Source organism: Octodon degus, unplaced genomic scaffold, assembly GCF_000260255.1.
Source record: "Octodon degus isolate 3935 unplaced genomic scaffold, OctDeg1.0 scaffold00005, whole genome shotgun sequence".
NCBI classification, from domain to species: Eukaryota; Metazoa; Chordata; class Mammalia; order Rodentia; family Octodontidae; genus Octodon; species Octodon degus.
The window spans coordinates 3,715,135-3,722,774 of record NW_004524581.1 but is presented as its reverse complement, the minus strand read 5'-3'; the positions used below and the strand labels follow the sequence as shown (position 1 = coordinate 3,722,774).

General features: G+C 35.8%; 1 protein-coding gene across 1 annotated transcript in view; it reads left to right on the top strand.

Annotated features, from left to right (window-relative positions):
- The window catches only part of Pcdh15 (protocadherin related 15), a 689,792-nt gene that overhangs the window by 622,551 nt on the left and 59,601 nt on the right, over nt 1-7,640 (top strand). The window lies entirely within an intron of this gene.

Genomic DNA, 7,640 nt, shown 5'->3' with positions numbered 1-7,640 from the left:
TGGTGGAACCGGGGATTGGACTCAGGACTTTGCACTTGCCAGGGAAGTGCTTATTCCACTGAGCCATCTCCCCGGCCCCTGTATGCTTTGACTTGTAGTGTGTGGACAGATTTCCTGAGCTCCTTGAATATGGTTATTTGTATGATTCATTATAAAATAATATTATAAAATATATTCTGTATTGCATTGTTTCCCTTGCAAAACCCCAAACCATGGCAACAATATCTGTTATGCATTTTTGTTCTTCTTTACATTTTTAGTTTCTCACACTGGAAAAACTAAATAATTTGACATATTTATTGCACATATGGATATGGTCTCAGGGTGTATCCATTTACCTAGAAATTTCTCAGGCTTAAACTTCTTTGTTATTGGGTAGTTTTGTATCATATTAAAAAATCCCACATTTGTATTCATTCATCAGTTGACGAGCATTTGCATTGTTCCCAAAGGTTAGGCATTATATACTATAATGCTAGAAATGTGGATGTGGGTATATCACTGTGATGTAATGTTTTTAATTATTTCAGGAAGGAACCAGGAAATTGAATGGCTGGATCAAATGGAACCATGAGTTTTAGTTTTCGAGGAATCTCATGTGGATTTCCATAGTGGTTGAACCAGTCTACATTCCCACCAATAGTGGAGAAGGGTTCCCTTTTCCCCACATCCCCACCAGCATCTGTTATTGCTGACTTCTTGATAATAGCTATTCTTTCTGGAATCAGATGGAATCTCCGTGTTTTAATTTGCACCTCTAGAATGACCAGTGATGTTCAACAGTTTTTCATATATTTGTTGTTTCTATTTCTTTTTTTTAATCTGAGAAGTGTTTATTCATCATAGATGCCCATTTTTACTACGTGTTTCAATTTTTGAAGTCTTATATTTTTGAATCCTCTATCTATTCCAGATATTAGTCCTTTGTCTGCGGAACAGCTGGCAAATACATTTCTCACTTTGTTTTTTGTCCCTTTATTCTGTTGGTGATTTTTTTTTTTTGGTGTGTAAAACTTCTCAATATGATGAGGCCCCAATTTGAATTCTTTCAAGTATTTCCTGCATGATCGAAGTTTTGATCATAAAGTCTTTGCCAACATGCTCGTTTTCAAGAATTCTATGTATTCTCTCTTACAGAAGATTTCATCCATTTTGATTTTAATTTAGTGCATGGTGAGAGACATGGGTCTAGATTAGCCTTTGCCTTGTTAAAAACCAGTTTTTTCCATTTATTAAATAAGTTGTCTTTCTACCAGGGAATGTGTTTGGCACCTTTTGCAAAAATAAGGTGGCTGTGAGTATTTAGATTTCCTTCTGTATCTTGTTGTCTCTTCCATTGACCCTCAGTTCTGTTTTATTTGACAGTACTATGCTGTTTTGTCACAGTAGCTTTTTAGTACTATTTCAAATCAGGGATTGTGACTCTGTGACCAGGGCTATGTTTGCTCTGCCAGGTCTCTTCTGGTTCCAAATGAATTTTAGGATTGTTTTGTCTAATTTTTTAGATATGCTGTTAGTATTTAGATTGGAGTGACTTTAATTCCCAAAGCAAATTTGAAAGTATGTCCATTTTCACCATGTTGGTTCTTCTTATCCATGAAAAGGGGACATTTTTCTGCTTTCTGTTATCCTCTGGAATCTGTTTTTTCAGAGTAGTGTGGTTTTTAATACATAGTTCTATCCTTGTTAGATCGAATCCTACGTATTTTTTTTACTGCTATTGGGAAGGGTGTTACTTCCCTGATTTCTGTCTCAGTGTGTTTCTTATTTCATTCAGGTAAAATGAATGCTATTTATTTTTGAGTGTTGATTTTGTACCCAGCTATGTATCTGAATTTTATTATTAAATTTATAAATATATTGGCAGAGTTTGGGGAATCTTCTATGTAGCATATCATGTCATTGGCAAATAATGATAATTTAATTACTTCCTTTTCTAACTTTTTTCCATTTATTTCTTTTTCTTGTCTAATTGCCCAGGATAATGTTTCCAGAACTATAGTGAATAGAAGTGTTGATAATGGACAACTTTTCCCGGCTTTACAGAGATGATCCAAAACCAAATTGTTTTTGTCCTTGGCTCTTTTCAGATAGTCTGTCACATTCAGTGATTTGTGTATGTTGAACCATCCCTTTATCCATAGAATGAATTCTCCTTGTCACTGCATAATCTTCTTGTTGGTTTGCTGCATTTTTTTTCTCAGTATCTGACTACGGATTTTTGCTTCTAGGTTCATGAGGGAGATTGGTCTGTGATTCTCTTTTTTGGTTGGATCTTTCTCTGATTTTGGTAATAGAGTAATTATTTGCTTCCAAGAATGGGTTTGGGAGTACTGCTTCTTTGTCAAGGTCATTAAAGAATTTGAACAGTAGTGTCCTTAGATCATCTCTAAATTTCTCAAAGAATTCAGCAGTAAATCATGCAGGATGTGGTCTCTTCTTTTAATTCATAGAGTTTTTTATTACATCTTCCATTTTATGGACTGATATTGGTTTATTTAAATTTTGTGTGTCTTCTGGATTCAACTTCTATAATTTCTATGTTTTTGATCTTATTTGATTACAAGTTCTTAAAGTAGATATTGATGATCTTCTGAGTTTCTGCAGAATCTGCTATGATTTCAGTCTTTTCATTCAAATTGCACCAAGTGGAGTCTTTTCTGATATAGTTCTCTATGGGTTTTCAATTTTATTTTATCATTTTAATAACAAACTTTTAAATTCATGGATTCTTTGTACATTTTTTCCTTAAAAAACTTAAGAGGGGTAAGTTTTGGGCTTGACTCATTTTTCCTTTTCTAGATCTTTAAGTTTCAATATTAGCTTTATTATTAGAGTTCACTTTGTTTTTGTGATGTGAGAATTAACTTCTATAAATTTCTTTTGTCAGACTACATTCATTGTATTGAATAAGTTCTCTTATGTTATATTAACATTATCATTTAATTATAAAAACTGTCTAGTTTCCTCTTTAATTTCATGTGTGACTCATTGGTTATTCATGAAGGTGTTATTTAATTTCTAGGTATTTATGGGGTTTTTGTTTTGTTTTTGCAGTTGAGTTCCTATTTCACTGCACTATTGTCTGATAACATGCATGGAATGATTGCAGTTCTTTTCCATTTACTTAAGCACATGTAATGAGCTATGGTCTCTTTTGCAGAATGTCTCATGCACTCCTGAGAAGAATGTGTATTCTGATGTTGCAGAGTAGAACACTCTGTAGATATCTGCTAAGTCCATTTGTTCACAAGGTTGATTCAATTCTGTTACGTCTTTGCTCAAGTTTAGCTAGGCAATATGTGTGTTTGTAATAGTGGGGTGTTGAGTTATTACATTATAATTTTGATAGTGCTCTATTTGATTTTTCATGTTCCTTTGTTTTACATAGTTGTATGTGCCAACATTTGGTGCATTTATGTTTATGATTGTTATCATTTTTTTTTCCATTTTAATGTTTTCACAATTTAATAAATAGTTTTCTTGATGAATGTAGTCATGAGAGTTGTTCAGCAGTATTCAAGTTATGGTTTTCCTGATTGTTCTGTAGTCTTCAATAAGTATAAGAAGTTATTGTATGAGACATCTGTCAAACTAGTAAGACTGCATTGATGCATCTATCATTTTCAGGATTGTTGCTTATCTGGGCATATTTATCCCAAGTAACCTTGCCTCCTAGTGTCACAAGGCCCAACTTGCTCACATTCACCTCAATCACTGTTCCTTTGGCAATAACACCCAAAGCTGTATACGGAGGTGATGAAAGATTCTTTTTCACACCAAGTACTGGCAGGCAAAAGGTGGCTTTCACTTCAGGATGTGCTACATGGGCCTTCTTAAAATGTAAGCCCATTGGCCTAATGAATCTTTCATATTTAGGTGGTTTTCTTGTAAAGCCATTTCCAACAAAGCAGACTATAGTAACCATCCTCTTCTGTGCCTTCTTTTTTCTCTTTCAGTTTGAATAACTTAATAATTCCATTTCTCCTTGGCCATGAACTTTGGGCAGATGAACTTTCCATTTTCCTGTCTTTTCTTTTCATTTTTGTTTAATCATGTTGGAAAGTACTTTTGCACAAGACTGTCCTTCTCTGTCTAGCAGGAAGGGAGGTACTGCTCCTTGTGGAGTCTTTTCACCATTCTTTTCTTTTTTCATGCATCTTGATAGTCTTCCTCATTTGTATTTTCTCTACATGGCACTGTTTGTGGTAGAGCTTAGCCTCCAGGCCAATATTTTTTTTTTTTTTTGCCTTCTTTGAACATTCATGAGCCTCTTGACTTTCCTTCTTTTCTTTTTCTCATGGCAATCCAAGTGGTACCCATAGCATATATGGTGTAATTCAATATACTCATTTTGTGGTATGATGGTAGCTGCAGGGCCACTGTAGGCAGCCCCAGGTATGCAAAGAAAAGTTCTAAGTTTGGGGTGTTACTGCTTCTTGAAATTGTCCTTCAACAAGTATATAGTGACCTTTTGTGTCTCTTGATCAGTTTTGGCTTGAAGTTCAATTTGCCTATGAACAGAATAGCTACTCCTGCCTTTGCTTGAGTACTCATCACATGAGGTATCATTTTCTATCCTTTGACTTTTAGTCAATGAATCTCTTTTTGTGTCCAATGTTTTTCTTGTATGTGGCATATTGTGGAATCTTATTTCTTGATCCATTCCACCAGTCTGTTTCTTTTATTTAATTAATGGAGAATGTTTACGTTTACAGTTATAACTGATATATATTGGCTTATCCTTTTCATGTTATTTTCCTTTTGTTTATTCCCTGTCTTTTCCCTCTATTTAATTGCTTGCTTTGCCTGGTTGATGCTATATATTAGTGTTCTTAGGATTGTTGTCTTCATTATAACTTCTAACATATCTTGCATAGTATTTTTGAGATCTGATTTGGTGGTCATGAATTTCTTCAGTTCTTCTTTGTCATGGAACTGTCTTACTTTTCTATTGATCTTAAAAGATAGTTCCTCAGTATATATTTTTCTTCAGGACTTGAAGGCTATTTTGACTTGAGAGTGTGTGTTGAGAAGTCTGCTATGATCCTGATATCTTTCCTTTGTAGGTAATTTGTTTATTTTGTCTAACTATTAATATGTTTGTTCTTGTGCTGCAATTTTAGAATCTGATTATTATATTCCTTGGTGTAGATCTATTAATGTCATGGCTCATTTGAGTCCTATAGACCTAATGTACTGTATGTCAAATTCTTTTTCCATTTTTTAGATTTTTTTGCCATTAATTTGTAAGCAGGTGTTTATGTTGTTTTCACTGTCTCCTACTTTTTAGTTGAATCTGAAAAATTGTATGTTCTTCTTTGCATCATCTTCCTGCTCTCAGATTGTTTTTCCATGATCCCTTGGCTTCTTTTTTAAAGAAACTTTTCTTTTCATGTTCACTAACTATCATCCTATCTTTTACAACTGAAATTATGTCCTCATTTTATAACCTCTCTGTGGAAATTTTAATCTACTGAATATTTGTTTGAATGTGTTTCATGGCTTCTATTTCTTACCTTTGTTGAGCATTCATGTTTTCCATCATGTTTCTTAGCTTGTTTTTTATTTAATCTGTGCCTACGCTAGATGCATTGAGAAACTCCTTCATTATGATTCTCATCTTTGTTTATTTAACCTGAGATATTTCTTATCTGATTTTCTCCATAGTTTCACTTGCAATCTTTTTCTTCTTCTGCTATTACTATTTTAGAAAACTCAGGTAGATGGCCTCTCATTTCTTCTATGACTGTGTTCCTTAAACTTCCTGCTAGATTGAACTTCTACGTTGCATTTGGTTTCTGCACCTTTTGCATCTTGTCCTTTTCTTTATGTTTTACTTTTATTTTCTTGTAAATTGCTTATGGTAGGTACTTTACCACTGGTATTTAGACTTCCCTAGGAAATGTCTATTGCCCAGAGATGTCTTCTAGGTGTAGCTCATTCTTTCTCTTTGTGTCTTTCCACAAATTCTATTTTCCCAACTTATTAGGGAATGAGAAGTTGCATTTGACCCAGAACTCAGTCCTTTAGTATTGCTCTGGGGTGATGATTATGACCCAGACCGTCACAGTGTTGTTATATCAGGAAGAACAACTGATTGCAACAGGTGTGAAACTCTGGCTAAAGTAGTACAGTTTGTGGTAAGTATAGCATCAAGCACAGATTAGTAAGTGACAAACTGTGATAAATGTTTAACGTGGTGCTTTTAATCATAAGAGCAAAATCTACAGTTCCATAACAAAACCCAACATAAATCCCAGGATGGTGTATGCAGTGAGTTATACTTATTAGTGTGATTTACAATGAACAGGTAAAATTTAAGAGGGATAAAAGAAGAATAGAGAGCTAAATAAAAAGAAATACAATAGAAGGAGGCTGAAAGATAAGGAATTATCACCCTAGCTTTGGGAAAGTGGAAAAGAAGATAGGAGAAAACTAATGAAGTTGAAATCAAAAGCATATTTAGCAAACCAGAAAGACCAGAGACAATGTTCATTCAATTTAACCAAACAAAGTCAGACAAAAGAAATCCAACCAAACAGAAAAAACAACAAATTCATCTTGTGCCCTAATTATCTGGTAGTGTCTCTTTTAGAGCCCAAAGCTGTGCTGTACTCCAACAAATCTGCAGTAGCATTGGTGTGGGTGCAGGGCTCATCTTTCCCCCCAGAAGTGGAGGCTGGAGCCACGCTAGCAACTTTCTGGAGTCCCTCTGTGGCCTTCCCGTGTCTCTCTATCCTGTGTTGCTCTGCACTGCTCTCCTGGTTGCTGTTGCATCCTCAGACAGACAGCCCAAGGCTGCTCTAAGTCCTGTGCACAGTGCACCCTCTTGACCTTTCTGTTCTGCACCACTGGCACCTCTCTGTCTTTTCTTACGTCTCTTGGAGCAGGTCAGGTAGAATACTGTTGCAGACTTACTGTCCTTGCTGTGTGGAGATATCCCAGGGCTGCTCAGTCCCCTTTCCCTTTGCTCTTACTTTGTTGAAATTGGGTCAGGGTGAGTGCTGAATTCCCAGCCATTACCCTGCCATGGCCCAGAGCTGCCTAAGTTCCCTGTCCCTCCCTTTCACACAGCAGTGAGCAGGGCAAGAGTGGGACTGATCCACTCACTCCCTTCACTGCAGATGCTGTAGTACTTAACCTTTTCTTCCTAGAGGTTTCAGTTAGCCAGTATGGCAAATAAATAAATAAATGCCCATTGGGAGGGAGCAACTTCCTGGCCATGTGTTCTTATGTGTGCTGATGAAATTTGCTGCCAGCATGTAACATCCTCTACTTGGAGGAAGCCAAAAAAGGCAAGGAGCCTTATACCCCAAACTATTCTGCATGAATTGAGTGAGCCACACCTTTGTAGTCCATCAGTATTTTGGAAATGTCCCAGAATGGTGGTACTACAGGCAGCCCTGTGGGCTGTTTTACTATTTTATAAAGTCTTATGTCTGTGTATTGTTTGCCCTACAAGTCTCTTATTTCAGATTGATTTTGGTATCAGGATACAGGACCCTTTCTTCCAATAACCTGTGGTTGTGGTTGATTTTCTATGAGTAGCTCCAGTGTGAATCTTCTGCTATTCAGCCATGTGGTATGCTCAGGGTTTCTCTTAAGATTTGTAAATTCTAAAATATATATTATCTACC